Source organism: Symphalangus syndactylus, chromosome 16 (assembly GCF_028878055.3).
Source record: "Symphalangus syndactylus isolate Jambi chromosome 16, NHGRI_mSymSyn1-v2.1_pri, whole genome shotgun sequence".
NCBI lineage: Eukaryota > Metazoa > Chordata > Mammalia > Primates > Hylobatidae > Symphalangus > Symphalangus syndactylus.
Genome location: NC_072438.2, coordinates 53,147,838 through 53,168,670, shown reverse-complemented (window position 1 = coordinate 53,168,670; position 20,833 = coordinate 53,147,838).

The window sequence follows — 20,833 nt, the reverse complement described above, 5'->3', positions numbered from 1 at the left end:
AGATGACACATAAAGGAATTCCTAAAGGAGGGAAGAGCCCAAAATTTTACAGACACGGTGATGATTAATGTTGGATTTGAAATTGTTTCTTGCTCTTTGATGTAATTATTCTCTTTCATCTATCAACGTTTTATATAATCTGTCAAACACATCAAATTTAGATTTAGAGGTTCTTTGAGAAGGATGAAGTAAAACAGTATCAACAAGCATAGGAGCTAGGGGTGATTTTAGCAGCCAGGTAATAGTGAAAGCTCAGGCCGCAGCATGGATGGGAAAAAGAACAACTTAAGGCCCCACAAGCAAGTAAATTCTACATTTAATGGATGGAAGCTGAAAATAATGATTTGGATACTCAAAAAAAAAAGGTCATTCCAGAAACCTGGATAATTTGGAGCTATCTGAACCAGTGGCTCTTAACTTGGGGTGATTTTGCCTTCAGAGATATTTTTCACCATCTGGAGACATTTATGATGATCACCAATTGGAGAGAGGTTATTACCATTGGGGATGCTACTGACATTTAGTGGCTATAGGCTAGGGATGATTCTAAACATCCTATGATGCACAGGAAAGTCCATATCCCCATCCACACACGCAAAAATTATCTGGTCCCAAATGTCAATAGCACCACGGCTGAGAAACCCTGGTTTAGACCAAAGGCATTTTAGTCATACTAATTTCATTATGTTTTTGAAACAAAAATTAGTTTTAAAGAATTTATGTGATCCCTGTGTCATATACCCCTGTGACATAATTTACTTCCCACAGTCTCTAAACAAAAATATGTATAAAATCACAACTTAAGAATTTTTATTCAAAAACTTTCCTGCTAAGGTTCCAACAAAAATACCAGTTTGGTCCTAATGGGTCTACAGAACAGCATGGATATTTAGATGAAACCCATTTCTATATACAGAAATCAATAGCCCATAAGAAATGACACAAGCTGAATTTTCAAAGATGAGCAAGCTTGAGCTCTCTGAAGTAGGACATGGAGGCACAGAGCATCTGTGTTATATAGAAGGCAGTGTGGTACATATATTGGATGAGGGAGCAGAGAGGAACGGACACGAATGAAGAGACTATTGCAGGAGGTCTGGTGAACTTGGATGAACGTCCTCTTTGTTAGGAGGAATGAAGAGGAATCTGGAACAACGCTGTGTTCAAATAACAGTTCTTGAATGAGTGAAGAAGGAGAATTGTATGATTTGGTCATAAATAAGGCATGAGGCAGCAAAAATAATCTTGGATGACTTAAGGGTTGCTGAGGATGGGCATTAAGTGAATCGTGTGTGTAGTATACAGATGTGAGGGTGCAGGTGTGCAAGATGAGGATTAGTTCAGAGTGGGAGTAGAGCTGAAGTTACCTAGAGAATATCCATGTTGAAATTGATGATAGTTGGATGGACATAAAAGTCTGGAATTCCAGAAAGAGCTCCAGGTTAGAACTATTGGGAATTATTTGCATGACAAATGATGACTTGGAGAAGACTAGATAGCCATTTTCCTGAGTCTTCAGCTCATTAACAAAAACATCAGCTTAACTTGCCAATGTGTTCAGGGAAAATGACAAGACAATTTAAATCGTTACTTTTGCTTGGTATTACCTCAGATGTTTTTAAGCAACACTGGCTAAAAACAAAAACCATTACTTCCTTGGAAGCAGGTGCCTCAGAAACACAGCACTCTTGTTATGACAATGCTGCCAGTACTCAGTGTTTTTAGATTACCTCCTTAAGGATGCCATAGAAATTTTACAAATCTTCTCAGGGCAAATCACTTTTCAGAAATTAATTGAAATACATATGCTTTTTGGGAAATACAAAATAGAAATAATAACTCATGTTTATTGAGTGCCTAATATGGGGTATAAACAATATTAAGTGCTTAATGCAAATAATCATATTTAGTCTTCAGTACCACTCAATGAACTAAGTATATTTACTAATATTTAGTCCAGAAAAGAGGCTTAAAGAAGTTAAAAATTATTTGCCCAATGCCACAGGGGTCCATCCACCCTAGTCTTAGAGCAAAATCCTTTGAATAGATTGAGTAATAATAATTTAATCTCAAAATACAATCATGGAATAATGAAACTAATTTCCTAGGGTACCTGTGGAAAACTCCCCTTCCCACTCAAAAGCAAAAAAAAAGGAATTCTAGAAATCTCCGAAGTGTGTAGCCTATTAAAAGCTTATTTTGAGGAATAATCTCCAATTAGGTTATATTGTTTGGGTAATATTCATTTGGTTAATAATTTTTATTATTTTATATGTATTCATATTTTTCACATTGTAAAAATAAAAAATAATGTATGATTCTTCCATTCATTTTGGATTTACTCACAAACTCCTTTTATTCTTAATTTTTCAAGTTTGTTCCTTTTGTCTTCTATAGATATATGGTCCTTGAAGCAAGTGACTGACTTTTTAATTCTTCCACAGTACAGAATCCTTGCAGAGTATTTTGTATAGAAAAGATTCAATTAAATCTTGTTACTTAGATGGATGAAGTTAAAATGTTCCTTATGTTCAAACACAAAGAAGCACACACACACACACACACACACACCTCGTGGATGCCAGGAATGAATCCATTATGCACCTTTGGTATATGGTAATTTCCTTCCATAAGTAAACCGCAATGGATATCCAGGAAATTACTTACAGGTCAGTCACAGTGGCTCACATCTGTAATCCCAGCACTTTGGGAGGCCGAGGGCAGATCACGAGGTCAGGAGATCAAGACCATCCTGGCTAGCACGGTGAAATCCTGTCTCTAGTAAAAATACAAAAAAATTTGCTGGGTGTGGTGGCACGCGCCTGTAGTCCCAGCTACTCGGGAGGCTGAGGCAGGAGAATTGCTTGAACCCAGGAGGCAGAGGTTGCAGTAAGCTGAGATCGAGCCACTGTAATCCAGCCTGGGCGACAGAGCAAGACTCTGTCTCAAAAAAAAAAAAAGAAAGAAAGAAAGAAATTATTTACAAAGATGGGTAACGATATCAATTAGTAAAGTGAATAGCTTCTAAAATCAATGATTTCATTAAAATGTACAACTAGAAAATATCCATGGGTGCTCACTTGATATTAAGCTGATAATGTCTTGTTTTGTGCAGGGCTCTTGATAGAGGAGAAGCTTCATCTATACTTTTCTGCTTCAGGGTGGCTTAATTATATGAAGATAGGAGGAAGAGATTATCAGTCCAAACAAAACAAAAGAAAATAACTCTGACCTCTCACCCCTAAAGACCTAGTTTTCATCATCCTTACCTTTCCCATTTTCAGATTGATGAAAGAGGAGACATTTAATGTACATGCTGCCTGAAAAGTCAGACTTAAAAAAAATCTTGAAAATGTCTGCAGCAGTAAAAGAAGTTATCAACAGAGTAAACGATCTATAGAATGGGTGAAAATTTTTGTAAACTATGTGTCTAACAAAGGTCTAATATCCAGCATCGATAAGAAACTTAAACAAATTTACAAGGAAAAAAAAAACCATTAATAAGTGGGCAAACGACATGAACAGACACTTTTCGAAAGAAGACATACATGCAGCTAATAATCATATGAAAAAAAGGTCAACATCACTGATCACTGAAGTGCAAATCAAAACCACAATGAGATACCATCTCACACCAGTTAGAATGACTATTACTAAAAATTAAAAAAATAATAGATGCTGGAGAGCTTGTGGAGAAAAAAGAACGCTTATACGCTGTTGGTGAGAGTGTAAATTATTTCAAACATTGTGGAAGCCGGTGTGGCAATTCCTCAAAGACCTAAAGACAGAAATACCATTCGACCCAGCGATCCCATTACTGGGTATAAATCCAAAGGAATATGAAACATTTCATTATAAGGACGCATGCATGTGTATGTTCATTGCAGCACTATTCACAATAGCAAAGACATGGAATCAACCTAAATACCCATCAATGACAGATTGGATAAAGAAAATGTGGTACATATATGTGGTACATATACACCATGGAATACTATGCAGCCATAAAAAAGAACACAGTTATGTCCATGGCAGCAGCATGGATGGAGCTGGAGGCCATTATCCTTAGCAAACTAATGTAGGAACAGAAAACCAAATACTGCATGTTCTCACTTATAAGTGGGAGCTAAATGATGAGAACACATGGACACAGAGGAGAAAAACACACACTGGGGACTATCAGAAGTTGGAGGCGGTGAGGAAGGAGAAGATCAGGAAAAGTAACTAATGGGTACTAGGTTTAATACCTAGGTGATGAAATAATCTGTACAACAAGCCCCAGTGACAAGCTTACCTATGTAACAAATCTGCACATGTACCCATGAACTGAAAATAAAATAAAATAAAATCTGCAGTTCATTTTTATTACCAATTGTTATTAAAATGTGTGTTGTCACTGTTTTTAGGTGATTTTGTGCATGTTTTAAGGATTAAGGTAAAAAGATGCTGAAAGCTCATGCTAGGAGATAATCTAGCTTATTTTTAGTGGATATTTTATTATTAATTACCTGAGACTGTTAATGGTGAAAGCATGATTAAGAATGTAGTGGAGTCACCTTTTGGATTATGGGGGACTGAACACATAGACTGACTTTTTACCATGGGCCCCTATACAGTTATTTTTTAGAGACTCTACTAAAAGTCTAGGCTCTATTTAAACAAAATAAATATAAATAAATAAGAATTAGTGCAGATTAGCCAAATATGCTATTGACTTGTTCTATATACCCCAGCCACAGGGCCCTGTTAATTCTGGCTGCTTACATTTAGTGCAAATCCGAGGTGTATAACCTAGTTGATCATGGAATAGAATGTTCACTCTCATTATTATTGATCTTCTTTCATAGCTAAAACGGAGGTGATGTGTGTTTTGTAAAGATTGTTTAATATGTTTGTGCAATATTGAGGATAGTTGAAAATGGTTTATGCAAAATGTCACAAAAAATTCAATAAAAATTATAACTATTAATTACATTAAAGTAACAGTTAGATTATTGCAACTAACAGCATTTCTTAAAGGTTTAATGAGTATTTACCTTAAAGTGTAATAATGAGCGATCAGGAAAGCTGGATATAGAGTCACTGGTAAATATTCGTTAAAATACAAGCAAGCTGTTAGTATGATTTTTGTGTAATATACTCAGGTCAGACAAAGCCAGAGATGTCACTTAAAATTCAGATGGAAGTAATTAAAAATATACATAAAATCTGTGGTACTGCCAGATCAGAAGGAAGAAGAAAGAAATACAGAATTTCATCTGCACAGTTCAGTTTGTAAAATTCAAAATTCGGAAGCATTGCATGAGGCATTCAAAGGAATGTTATCATAGTGTCTTCAGAGACAGGCTAGAGGACAATAAAATGTCACAAAGAAGCCAAAGAAATGCAAAGTTATAAGAAAATCAAAGCTAGATAAGTAGGTGGAAGATTAAAGTCAGATGGACTAATTAGACTAATGTGTGACTTTAATACAGAGTATGAGGACTGTAAAACCAAACACCTTTTTAAATATGGAGTCTGTTTAGTGATTATATAGATTTCAGCATTTTCCAGTTTTACCTTGGGGGAAAAAAAGAAAACAAAATAAAGCAAAAAGAAAAGGAAAGAAACCCCAGATCCCTGCCAAACATTTCTCTAGTCTATAGACAATATTACTTCGCACACTTGGAAATTCCAGCTTGCTTGGGAAATATAACAGTTTCTTAATTGGGTAAATATATTTCATCAAAGGTTAATATAATGAACTAAATCAAACATATAGTATTAATATTTTATGTTAGGAGAAAAAATCCATATTTTGGGGGAAGTGCTTGCACTGTTTATATTTTGGAGATATGTTACCATATCTAACCTGTAATATCAATTTAAAAATGTTTAAAGAAGATATTAATATTAGAAATCAGATTTTAATTTGAAAATAGAGAAATAAACTTACTGTTTGAAACAAGAGAGGAACAATTAAGAACATTTACTATATACTGGATTTTATTTTTTAGAAATAATTACTTAAGGATTTGTGAGACCCCTGTTTGTTAGAAGAATTTTTGCTAATCTTTTCATTTAATGCATATATAGATACAGGTGCTCCAGGCATCCAAGTTCCCATGCAGCCATCCTAAGGGCTGAGGAAATCTCTAAGCTCTATAATTCCTGGACAGCACACAAATACACTTTTGCATCTGCATTGAAAAACTCTCAGTGAGACATTTAAATTACTTATAAAAATTGAATGTTTACATTTAATTTTTTTAAGTAATTTAAATGTCTCACTGATAGATTTTACGAGTTAATGGGTGCAGCACACCAACATGGCACATGTATACATACGTAACAAACCTGCACATTGTGCACATGTACCCTAAAACTTAAAGTATAATAATAATAAAAAAATTGAATGTTTAAAATTGAGAAGGCAGCTAAATATTTTAAATTGGGTGAAATATTAATCAAAATCCACCTTTAAAGTTGTTATTAAATATTTACTGGATTTACAATTAGAGAATGACTGTAAACTAACTTTACAAAGTTTAGTAGGTAACTTAGTCACAGGGATTAAAAGTACTTTCCTGCCTGAAACAACAGAAAAACCAGACAAGCGATATGAAACAATGGTTCCCAAGAAACTTGATAAATCGTGCTGGGAAAACTGGCTAGCCATATGTAGAAAGCTGAAACTGGATCCCTTCCTTACACCTTATACAAAAACTAATTCGAGATGGATTAAAGACCTAAATGTTAGACCTAAAACCACTAAAATCCTACAAGAAAACCTAGGCAATACCATTCAGGATATAGGCGTTGGCAAGGACTTCATGTCTAAAACACCAAAAGCAATGGCAACAAAAGCCAAAATTGACAAATGGGATCTAATTAAACTAAAGAGCTTCTGCACAGCAAAAGAAACTACCATCAGAGTGAATAGGCAACCTACACAATGGGAGAAAATTTTTGCAACCTACTCATCTGACAAAGGGCTAATATCCAGAATCTACAATGAACTCAAACAAATTTACAAGAAAAAAACAAACAACCCCATCTACAAGTGGGCAAAGGACATGAACAGACATTTCTCAAAAGAAGACATTTATGCAGCCAAAAAACACATGAAAAAATGCTCCTCATCACTGGCCATCAGAGAAATGCAAATCAAAACCACAGAGAGATACCATCTCACACCAGTTAGAATGGCAATCATTAAAAAGTCAGGAAACAACAGGTCCTGGAGAGGATGTGGAGAAATAGGAACACTTTTACACTATTGGTGGGACTGTAAACTAGTTCAACCATTGTGGAAGTCAGTGTGGCGATTCCTCAGGGATCTAGAACTAGAAATACCATTTGACCCAGCCATCCCATTACTGGGTATATACCCAAAGGACTATAAATCATGCTGCTATAAAGACACATGCACACGTATGTTTATTGCGGCACTATTCACAATAGCAAAGACTTGGAACCAACCCAAATGTCCAACAATGATAGACTGGATTAAGAAAATGTGGCACATATACACCATGGAATACTATGCAACCATAAAAAATGATGAGTTCATGTCTTTTGTAGGGACATGGATGAAACTGGAAAACATCATTCTCAGTAAACTATCCCAAGGACAAAAAACCAAACACCACATGTTCTCACTCATAGGTGGGAATTGAACAGTGAGAACTCATGGACACGGGAAGGGGAACGTCACACTCCAGGGACTGTTGTGGGGTGGGGGGAGGGGGGAGGGACAGCATTAGGAGATATACCTAATGCTAAATGACGAGTTAATGGGTGCAGCAAACCAACATGGCACATGCATATGTATGTAACAAACCTGCACATTGTGCACATGTACCCTAAAACCTAAAGTATAATAATAAAATAAAATAAAATAAAATAAAATAAAATAAAAAAAGAAACTTGACATTAGGCAATGAAGGACAGTGGTTCTTAAGAGACAGGAAACAAATGAGAAGAGCCCTTTGATTGCTCCTGTTTATTTTCTGGAGAAAGTTCCTGGGTTGTGGCACAAGAAGCTCACCCTGCAGGTTCCCTGAGTTGAGGGGACCAAAGTAGAAAAAGTTTGCAGAGCAGACAGAGAGGAGAGAGCTGCCCAGCGAAACAGCCAGAGCCCTATGTAGGCACTCCCTGGGGTTTTCACTTGAGTTCTGATCAGCACAAATGTGTGAAGAAACTGTTGAAAGCTGAGAAAGAACCATCTGAAAGGATTAAAGGGAATAATACCTGGAGCTCACACAGAGTAGAAAACAGTGCTGTTCCCAAGAGCCAGAGCAGAAACCTCCTATAGAGTTTCACGGGGCATGAGGTAGATTACTCAGTTTCCTGCATCATTAGTGGAGAAGATTAATCCTAGATTAAACCTTGATCTTGCTAAATAAAGCTTAAAGGATGACCTAAAAGGATCATACTGTTTTCAAGTAATTTAATGGATTCCCACCATGAACCTCAGGAATATTATAGGAATACAAATACATTCAGCATTCTAAAGATAAAATTCACAGTTTCTGGTATTCAATCTAAAATAACCACACATTTAAATAATCAGAAAAGTATTAACCAGAATGAGAAGAACTCTCAATCAAAACTGATCCAGAATGATACAGATGAATTATTAGATGAGAAGCAAGAAAACAATAAAATCAAGTCATGTTTTATTTAAAAAAACCCTCAGTAAATTAGAAATTGAAAGGAACACTCTCATTTTGATAAAGGATATGTTTGAAAAACCTACAACTAATAACCTAATTAAAAAGCTACAAAGGATTTGAACTGATACTTCACTGAAGATGAGATACAGATAGCAAATAAGTGTATGAAAAGATCCACAACATTCCTTAGTCATTGGGAAATGCAAATTGAAACTACAAGGAGTAACTCCTACATGCTTAGTAGAATTAAAATTATCTAATTAATCTAAAATTAAAAAGATTGACCATGCTTTAAAGTCTGCAGTTCACCCCTCACTTTCCTTCTGTGTGTTGACCGAAAACCAGAATGATTTGACAGTTCTGTAATCCAGGAAGCTGCAGGTTTTCCTACAAGGCTTGAACCCAAACCGGGGCCTTACACATTCCCAGGCACTGAAAAGATGTTTAGATTGTTGTCCAAAATCCCGAAAGAAACTGGACCCATCCCTGAGCCAAATTCCTTAAACCCTCATATAAACTCTATATCCTGACCCCCCCCCCCCCATTGTGGACATACTTAAGGAGAACAACCCTTTCCTCTTGCTGTTCGTCACTAGGACATGCTATACCACTCTGTAATACGTTCTAAGAGATGCTTTGGACTGATCACCCTGGAGTTTAGTGCCTCTTTCTTTGGAATCCCAACCAACTCCATCTCAGGACAGTTTGGGGAACTCCCTTGTGGGAATTCCCCTTTGCAACTTCTGGGGTGACCCTAGCTTCAGATTCAGCAGGATGAAACATAAAGCAAGTGTAGGTGAAAATGTGAAGCATCTGGAACTCTCAAGAACTGCTAATGGGAATGGTGCCATTGGAAATGGTTAACTTGGGAAAATATTTGGCACTTTCTTTAAAAATTAAACATATATTTGCCACATAACTCTGCTTTAACACTTATAGGTATTCAACTAAGAGAAATGAAAACATATGTACATGCACAGACTTATATGTAAATAATTATATCAGCTTTGTTTGTAATGGCCGAAATCTGGAAACAAAAACCCATCAACAGGCAAATGCAAAAATCACTTGTGGCATATACTTACATGAAAAGCCACTCAGCAATAAAAAGGAATGAACTACTGAATATAAAGAATGAACATACCTAATATGCATGTGTCTCAAAGTTATCATTTTCCATAAAAGAGGCCAGACATCTCTCTCTCTAAAATATATTAAAAAAGAATCTTTCCCTCTAAAATATAAAAAACAGTACATTTTGAGCTGGGCGCGGTGGCTCACGCCTGTAATCCCAGCACTTTGGGAGGCCGAGGCGGGCAGATCACCTGAGGTCAGGAGTTCGAGACCAGCCTGACCAGCATGGAGAAACCCCATCTCTACTAAAAATACAAAAAACTAGCCAGACGTGGTGGTGCATGCCTGTAATCCCAGCTACTCAGGAGGCTGAAGCAGGAGAATTGCTTGAACCTGGGAGGTGGAGGTTGCGGTGAGCTGAGATTGCACTATTGCACTCTAGCCTAGGCAACTCAAGCAAAACTCTGTCCAAAAAAAAAAAAAAAAAAAAAAGAGAGAGTACATTTTATCCTATTCCATTTATACAAAATTCATGAGATACAACTAATATTTAGTGTCAGAAAGCAAATCAATGATTGCCTAAGGACGGGAGAAGAGGTCCAGAGAAGAGAGAAAAGGAGGGATTACAGTGGGAATAAGGACACTTTTGGAGATGATGGATTTGGATCTTGATTTTGGTGATAGTTTCTTGGGTGTATATAGATGCAAAACTTATCAAATGTATAATTTAAATATATGCAACTTGTTGCATGTAAATTATTCTCCTTATTTTCCTAAGGGAAATTTGGATTTCTGAATTTATTCCTTTAATACACTGATTATTAATTTAAAAAATTGAAGTATTTCTAAAACATCTTCTCTGTAAGTAAAAATCTGTCAAATGCACCAAAAAGAATTCATACTTTCAGGCACATATCAGACTTATTAAAACTTTGGATATGGGGTTCAGAAATTTCTCTAATTTTAATAAGTCCCAGTTGATTCTTATAACCACTGATGTTTGAAAATCATGCTTTAGAATGATCAATAGCTTTACAAATTTTATATTTTGCACAAATAAATTGAGCTTCTTTTAATTCCTCTAATAATTAAATAATTTCACCTTAGAAGTTTTTCAATGGATGCATAACAATTGATTTGTTTTGCCACAAATTGGATAGGACGTATTCTGTCTAATAAGCAAACATAGTCTTCTGTGAAATAAGCAAGACATATTCTATCAAATAAGCAAGAATAAATACGCAAACGAACTTGTTTGGTACTCTATATTCATGCTGGAAAAACATTAGAACTGATTACCTAAGAAGAGGGAAGGGTAGAAGCAGGGTGAGGGATAAAAAAACTGCATATTGGGTACAATGTACGATACTCAGGTAACAGGTGCATTAAAATCTCAGACTTCACCATTATAAAATTCATCAGTGTAACCAAAAACCACTTGAACCCCAAAAGCTATTGAAATAAATACATATTTTAAAAAGAAACACAGTATTGAAGTTCTCTGTGCCAAATGTCACTCCATTGCTTCAAATTCTTCTCACTAAGACAGGAGAGCACAGTGGAAAGGGAAATAGCAGCAGAAGATGCACAGGCTGAGGCTCCTTATTTCTGCTTACTAATTTAATACCCTTGTGAAGAACAGGGGCATTGGGCAGTTAGAAAAAAAGAGCTTAGAGAGATAATAGAGAAATGTCCAGAGTAAAGCAAGCAGAACACACTATCTCGGTGCCAAAAGAAGAGAGTGTTAAACATAGATAGAGGCCTAGTATGTGATTATAATGAGATTTATTGTTGTATACAGTTGCTTTTCTCTCTGCCAAGAAGACCAACTGAGTGACTGATCATCTCCTCAATGACTTAAGAAATTTTCTGTTCTGAGTTAACACAATAATCCTCATATTTATATACTTTTTAATTGGTAATTTAATTTTATTTTTTTACAAATCTGGGATAGAAAAACATACTAATTTAATGGGATTATGATGGATATTCTGTTTATTCTTTCTCATTTCTGAGGTCTGAATGGGAAGTACACAATTTCCCCAAACCAAGGAACTGTCTTTCAGAGAGTTCTGATTTTAATTAAGAGAGGTAGCTAGCAGAAAGTGGATACTTCAATTGCTTACAGATTCTCTCTGTTGAATAAATGCTGTTGAATTTTTAGTAGGGACCTTGTAATCAGGTTAATTCAGTGAAGGATATTTTCTCCTTATTAAATAATAAGCCTTGTTATAATAACTAATTAACGTAATGCATGCAAAGTACTTCACTATTGCTTGGAACATAGTATTTAATAAGTGTTGGTTATCAAAAATATGGAGGCATATTGGGTACAAGGTACAATACTCAGGTAACAGGTGCAAGTTGAAAGTCACTAAATTATGATGCAGAAGACTAGGGTACTAGTCCTCCCCCAGGTATACAAGTTGAGAAAGTTTCTTATCCCACTCAGGCTTCCTTTATTTCATGGATAAAATGGCTTTAATACCATCTCTGATGGAGACCTAAATCAGCTGGATACGTTGAGGCTCTTTCCAGGCCCAGGTTCTACTAAAACAGGACTCAAAATAACAAAATGAAAAACCCTGAGAGGACAGACAGAGACATACTGGGAAAAGCTACATGAAAACAACACTCAAGAATTCTATCTTAGAGGTGTTGATTCTATTAATCCTGTTGTGTTGTATTTTGCCACTTGTCCTCAAATAATTCTTTTTGAAATATGTTGTAAAAATATATAGTCACAATAGAGACAAATAGAGAGGGAACACTGCACTTGGGTTGTGCAAGGAGCATGAAAATGAACAAAAAAAGAGAAAAGTAATGAGTTGAAGAGAACCGCTAAACAGATTGAGTACCAAGGTGGCTGATCCATTCCTGATTCCAATTAACTTTAATTTGTTTAAAGGCTCAGCAACACCAAATGAATCTAACTGGCCAATTAGCACACAGCGACATGAGTTCAGCTCACCAAAGGCTGTTTATCAGCTGGATATGATGGGGTAAAATTCTGTTAATCCTGTGATAAGTGTCAGGGCATGGCTCTGTCTTGTAGAACTCTTTAACTTGGGAGCTATAGAACGTACATACTCTGAGAAAGTGTAGGGATTGCAGAAAGAATGACCTGCACTTCATTTGGGATTTTATTAGCAAATACAACTGCAGTTGCTTACAAGTGAATATTAATAGGAATATTGCCTGAGCTCATGGGACTTAGACTATGATTAATTCTTTGCCACATACAGTTCCTAGCAAGGACTCACTGTTCAAAAAATGCTAATGGAGATGCTTATTTTATTTTTAAGCTTACTATTTCCTCAGTGAATATTCATTGCTCTTGCCAAAAGTCCATTCCACCTATTATGGTAAAAATATGATGCCGTTTATTTTAAAAACAGGACTTTGAAACACTTTTTTTGTTCTGCTAACTTGTTGAATGGTATATTTTCCTCCTGGGAAGCCATCATCTGATCTACTGTTTAAAAATGAAATCTTTTAGACAGTGTTAGGCCCAGCTGATATGAAATTTATTTAATAGCATTATTGGTTACTAAAACTGAATTTCTCACATCCAAAATTATTACCATAGGTACACAAATTATATTTGCAACACGTGGTTGAGCCAATGAAAATTAGGCAGAAAGTGGACTTGGGTTCTTATGAGGATAAGAGAGAACCTGGTGAGGTCTTAAAATGAGAATGGGAAGCAGCAACTAATTCCAGCTCTGATAATAACTTGATGAGTTGCCTCAGGCAACTCATTTAATTTCAGGGTGCCTCCAGTTTTGTCATGGTGATAATAATGTATGCCTACTTCCCAAATGTGTTGTGGGGATTAATTATTTAATGTTTACCAAGTACTTTGAAGATGAAGAATAACGACTTAATGCTAAGTTTATTACTTGCAATAGAATATATCAGGCAACTGCAATCTATTTTACCAGTGACTGCTGGTGTGCAGTGAGAAGAGCTTGATGAAAGAATGGCTGAAAGTGTAAAAGAAATGAAAACGAAACAGCCACTTCTCAATGAATCAGAATTTTCTTCTGTCCTCTACACTTTGAAGACATGTGTTTGACAGCGAAGCATAGCAGGAATGTATTTAAAAGTTATGTCCAGAAAATATCTTCAGGGCCAAAGATATGTCAACTTGATTTTCAACCATACCTGCATTAACAGCATAACGAGTTCCCATTCTAAATAATAGCTCTCAGACAACAAGAACTTCGGAGCGTGAAGAAAGACTTACGTTGAATCTACTTTAAGAAACTGAACAAATTTAAATTGTTTGAGTTTAGTTTTAAATTAAGAAACAGAACTAATTTAAAAAGATTTTCAAAAACATTAGAAACCAAAAGGATTTTCTAGATAAATTATAAAGTAAATGGAAAATCATATTAATCAGTAGTAGCCTATGTTTTAGACATTATGAGTCATTACCCACAGACTGAGTGACCAAAGCCTTAAAATTGTTCTTTTCTGGCCGGGCATGGTGGCTCTCGCCTGTAATCCCAACATTGTGGGAGGCCAAGGGGAGTGAATCACTTGAGGTCAGGGGTTTGAGACAAGCCTGGCCAACATGGTGAAACCCTGTCTCTACTAAAAATACCTAAAAAAATTATCCGGGCGTGGTGGTGGCAGGTGTCTGTAATCCCAGCTACTCAGGAAGCTGAGGCAAAGGAATTGCTTGAACCCAGAAGGTGGTGGTTGCATTGAGCCAAGATAACACCACTGTACTCCAGCCCGGGCGATAGAGTGGAACTGTATCTCAAAAAAAAAAAAAAAAAAGTTCATTTCTTATACAGCTAAGTTCTGGACTACTACTATAAAAATCATAGAAATATGGAAAAATAATGTTACAATTTTACGTTATGCAAATAAAGAAACCAAGACCCTGCAATTGAAATGACTAGACCAAGTTTCCATTGCTAATTAATAATTCAAAAAATATTCAAATACATATATACGGTCTTTCCTACATACTGAATCCAACAAATTACATTCTAATGTCTTAAAATAACAACAATATGACAGAACAAATTTACATATATATGTCTGCACAGATGATAATACGAGGGGAACACAACAGGGGTTTGCCAAACCATTATTCATAGAAAAGTTCAACACATTTAGTTCTACAGAAGCTTTCAAAGCACCTTAATCCCAAAAACTGAATGAAAAGACACTTTGTGTTGTTTTCACATCACAAGGGCCTGGTGGTGCTTCTGAGATATTTAGCTCCCAACTAAGGGCTGAGTCAGATGTTATGGCAAATATGAGTTGCCATTTAATGACCCCTTTTTTCCTATCACACATCTCTGTTGACCTACCAGTCTAACTGTTCCCTGTATCTCTCTGTATCTTCTTCTTCTCCTTGTTTGGGAACACTTTTGACTGTGAAGATTGAACCTTCTTGGAGTTCTTCATCTCCCTTTATTTTCCTCTGAGTGTGGTAAGAAGTAAAGGATAGAGAAAAGAAGAGGGCAATAAGATATAATTGTGGAAAGAAAAAGACAGAAAGACATTATAAAAAAATGAAAGCCTTCCATATCCTTTGTCTTTGAATTGGGGACTTATTATTGTAATAAAAATGAATAACCTTTATGAAACCAGTCATTCTGCTGCTGAACCCTTTATATGCCTTCAATCCTCATTACTATCAACAGGGTCCTATTTTATCCCCAAATGGCTTGTTCTAAATAAAAAATAAGTGTGAGAGCTATAATATTAACTTAGATCTTTATTACTTTAAACTATTTTATATATAATTAATTGAGATTAATTAAACTAGAGACTAATTAAAATAAATTGTTTGAAAAGGAATGTTATCAACTCTAAAAAGAAAGATGTGTCAAAGGAAATATAAGTAATGACAGCTAATCACTGGATGCTATCAGTCAGTACCTGCTCCTTTTCTACATGTCCCTTAAAAAAATGGTTACACATTTGAAAATCTGTAAGGTTGTGTTTCTGCTTTTCCTCAGTTCCCCCGACTTCTAAAGCATCCTCTTAACTACCTTTAAATAGAAATATAAACATATACAATTATCATTAATACGAAATGTATTTTAGAGTTGATTAAATTGGACCCTCAATATTTAGTCACTCAGATTCTCTTTAAATTCTTTTTTTTTTTTTTTATCTCCTAGTTCTACAAAGCTCTCTTTCTCTGTGATCATGTGGTTTTGTGTGCTGGTGTCTTTAAACGGTCCCATGTTTATATTGGGACTATTCTAATTCCACATGTTTGGCCTGTTTGTCTAAATCTACTGCGAGTTCAGACTTAGAGGGAGGAAATTCAAACTGTACAACTGTAGCTTTTGTGCTTCGATTTCTTTTTAATAAAGCAGAGTCTTTACAAAGTCGGTTCCTGTATATGAGCATTTTTGTGTTTATTTTCCACGATGACAGTGAAGGACTTTTCTGAAAATTGTGGTTTGAGAGTAAGACTAACCTAGGACTTTCTAGATTTGGGCCAAAGGACAAGACCTTTCTGTTTGATGGCCACCTGAAAATATCTTCCTCATTTTGTTCCCTGCCTGCGTTTTTCTATCAAACATTCCCCTGGCTACTGCAACCCCAGATTGGAAATTTTCAGTTTCAAACCCTATTATATATTCTCATAAAAGAATACAGTAAAGGAATACAGAGAAACAATAAAAAATATTTTAAAGAACATCTCGTTGAATCATTTGTTGGTCTAATCTCATTTCAGTCCTAAATACCTACAGAATCTTAGACACAGCCATGTTATCTGTGGCATATATCTACTCTGTTAAAGTAATGACAGTAATACTTCAATTTAATCCTTGCACAACGTTTTAAGTTAACTAAACATGTTAACTGAACACATTAACTAAATAGTTTCTGCTCACAAAAATGGTAACAAACCAAGTTTGCATCATATCATTTACTCTTCACAATAATTTTTTGGATTTAGTTTTATCTACATTTAATGATAACATAATAAACCAGAAAGGCTTAGGAATCATAGCTGTTGATAGAATAGTAATGAGAATGTTATAATGGAATAATGGTTATAACAATTATAATTTAGTGCTCACTATGTGCCAGTCACACAATTATATGATAAAAATTTATTGCTGATTATATTTTACAGTAGAATAAATGAAGTTCTAAAAGTCTAATATTACATAGATATTAATTCATAGAGCTGGATCTAAATGCAGGTCTTTCTGAAATGGTACAGAAGTTACTCAAACATAGATTTTCAGACGTCAAATTTTCCTACTTTTCACCACACTGTTTTGTATTTTCTGTTTGTATTACAGACATTACATGATTTATCGACTCTTTGTGAGTCATCTTTCATGTGTATTTATTATCTCGTCTTCCAAATAAGACCTTTAGGTCTCTAAAAGTAGAAAGTGCCCTATTCAACTGTGTCTTCACGGTTCCTAAATTGTTATTATTAATAGTATTAACAAGTGTGCTCCTAGGCACTTTGGGGAAATCCAGCAGAAGCAGTGAAGATCTCATTATCTTGCAGTAGCCAAAATCAAGCCGTATAGGTTAAGATACAATGATATTAACTGAAGTCATTGTCATTAGAAATATCATACAATGGGTTGTGTAATGGTCATTTTTATGTGTCTGCTTGACTGGGCCATGGGTTATGCAGATATTTGGTCAAACATTATTCTGGATGTGTCTGTGAGGATGTTTCTGGATGAGATTAACATTTGAACCTCTAGACTAAGTAAAGCAGATTGCCTTCCCTAATACGGGTGGCCCTAATACAACCCACTAAAGGCCTAAATAGAAAAAAATGCTGACCCTTCCATAAGTAGGAGGGAACTCATTCTACTTAACTGTATGAGCTGGGACTTTAACCGAAAAATGGACTCTTTTTGGATATGGAGCACACCAACTTTCTCCTGGAACTACACATCCACTTTCCTGGGTCTCCAGCTTACTGACTGAAGATCTGGGACTTCTCAGCATCTACAATCCCATGAGCCAATTGCAGTTGTGTTTTTCTGGAGAACCCTGACTCATACAGATTCATGTGACAAACATTAAGAACTAACTGTTCAAGCATTAACTTCAATCATATCTACTGAGTGCATGCTATGTATAGGATTTGTATTAGTATCTGAAAAAACAAGCAAGTGAAAGATACTCTTTCTGCTCTCAAAACTATAACAACATATACATAGTATATAAGCAGCACTCAGTAGCATATGGTAACTGTCAAATAAGTAAAACCTGTAGCAAATACTATTAGACTGTTAAAGGAATGGTGCTTGCTTCATGGATAATGCGGCCATTCATCCCAGTTTAGCAGGGATGGTTGGTTTATGTCTCTCGTCTCAGCCCTGTTATTTATAGCACCATTTCATTCTCAACAGTGTTCTAGTTAAACAATCAACTGTAAGGTCACCTTACTCACAGATGGGGATAGAAGAAAAGGTTTCTTTAAAAGGTGAATTGTGGGCCATGTCTTAAAGGAAGTAACAGGCATGAATCACAGATCTGGTATTTTGAAATGTGTCTTTTATCATTTCCTTAAATTTGCGGTCATGAATTGCTTCAATCCTGCTGTCTGCCTTGCCTTCATTCTGGAGAGTCCTGTGAAAAAATAAGACATATTTTACAAGAAGAGAACAGAATGTTTCATTGATGTCTCAGCTGTCCTTCTCCAGAGGATGACAGTTTAAGTTCAGCATCGCTGTGCCAGTGTGTTGTGGTAGGGAGACATGTGGTGTCATAAGCCCCTTTGTCATTATAGCTGATCCTACAATTATTAGCTAGGAATTAATATTAACTGGAGTAAATTAGGTAAAAATGGCACATATTTAATGTTCATTCACTCAAAATAATTGCCAACTAACTTAAAATTGCCTCACTTTTGAGAAAATAATGTAAAAATGTCTTTAGTGGATGTATTTTAAGGCTTATCAATACAGATGGAAAAGGAAAGCATTTGGAGAATGCTAATAAAACATTAAAGTAGGTTTTCCATGAAAATCATGTTCAATTTTTCAAAGCAATATAAAGATGCAACCCTGGCAACTAATGCCACACCCCCTTCTAGAGCTGGCTTCTGCATGAGCTTCAATAAGATTAGAATTTTTAAAGCAAAAAATAAGAGTAGTAAAGGCATGTTTTTCATGCAAAAAAGAGAAGTGTATTGTAGTCTTTAGGATTAAATTTTTATGAATTCAAAATTTAGATTATATTATTTCACTATAAAAGGACCACACTATTTGCCAGATCAGTGGTGTCTATTTTAGAATGCGAACATTTTGAGAACAATTGCCTTGCTATATTCGTCTTGGTCATATATAATGGAGTACCTTGTATATAGTAAACACTTAAAAATTACAAGTTGAATTAACTTGAAAAGATTGTTTATTTTTGATGACTAAACTATAGACAAAAGTAGGTTTGAGTGGTGATCGATTTCTAAAATAAATTCCCAGGAATTTTCTGTGCATATACTTGACTTTTGGACATACATTTGAGCCATATACTTATACCTACTTATCATAGACTTATGACTACCAAATGCATACCCAGAAGCTAGTCTGGACATATTTAGGAGAATTAGTAAGGAGGGATTAATGGAGAGTAAGTCAGAGGAAACTTCTTAGCACTATACAGAGTTTTGCCTTTCAGATCCTCAGAAAATCCTGATATTAAGTTTTTCTATGAGGCCTAATAAAATGACAAAATTCCTGGATGTTGGCAAATTCTGCCTGCCTATTGATACTCAAATAAGCAGTCTGTAGAGTACTTATCAACACTCTTAAGTCACACTGCATATTTTAGTAACAATGAGTGAACTGAGAGCCAAAGTCCTATGTTATAGTCCCAGGTCCACCATTGAGGTGCTGTGTGATCATAGGCAAATCATTTAAGGTCTGTGAACATCAGTGTGCTCATCTGCATCAGTGAGGTTGACGGTTTTTCTAATGATCTTATCTACCATAGATTACATGAGTTCAGGAATTTCAGCAATCAGGAATTTCAGGACGCAGTCATTGGGTAACAGGTCAGTAGATTGTGCAACATCTTTCAGTAATGTATAGTTGAGGAAAGTGAAACAGAAATAAATACTTCACATAGTTAAATGACAACTTGCATTTTAAATCTCTTGGAAAAGGTTGGAATATAATTTTCCTATTAATAGTTTCCTAGTTATTAATATTTGTTAATTAGAAGCCTGGAATATAAAAAAAATTCCGGCCAGAAATAAATAAGACTTAGATGAGGAAGTTAGAGGGTATCACAGTAGAGTGACTTATTTTTCTATGTTGTGAGGATAAACTAATGATAATCATGGGTTATTATGAAAATGTTTTCCTGCGATGAACCTGCATGTTGAATTATATAGTTTGGCAGTGTATCTGAAGAAATACAGCAGAGAATTGCTAAACACTCACACCATTTTGTGCTTTCATGGCACTTTGTGTGACAGTAACTCTTAGCCTTTTTGAGGATAACAAAACTCATTTGAGAATCTGATTAAAGTTACTGACCAGGGTGTTAATAAACTTTTGTTATATTATCCTGTGCAAACGAACACTCTCAGATTATTGTTATTATTGCACTAAGCACAAAAAGCATTTAGTTCTTTCTCAAATGTCTTGAAGTCTTGCAGGTCACTGGGATTATGCTCCATGCTGGTGACTGATGGTAAGTCTGCACCCACATGACTTTCCATTTCAGGACCAAGTGTGAAGGATCTGCCCTTACTCTGAGTGCTACAGACTGAATGATTTTGTACCCCCAAAAATCATGCAATTAAGCCTAACCTGCAATGTGATAGTATTTGGAGGTGAAACCTTCAGGAAGTAATTAGATCATGAGGCTTGAAGCCTCCTGAATGTAGTAGCGAAAGGACCGATAAAGAGTGAAAAATTATTGAGTAGCAATTATGTCTTAAACTTCGAAAGTGAATTGCGACTATTTGTTCACATTGTTTTTCTAAGTAAATATGAAAGGTGGCACATCAATTATCGGGTTAGTTTGATCTGACAGAACTCAGATTATTCTCATTAATCCAAGAATTTGGATCAGGTCTCACTAGCTTCCAAGCTTGTAAAACTTAAAAAAACATCATATTATGCTCTTTG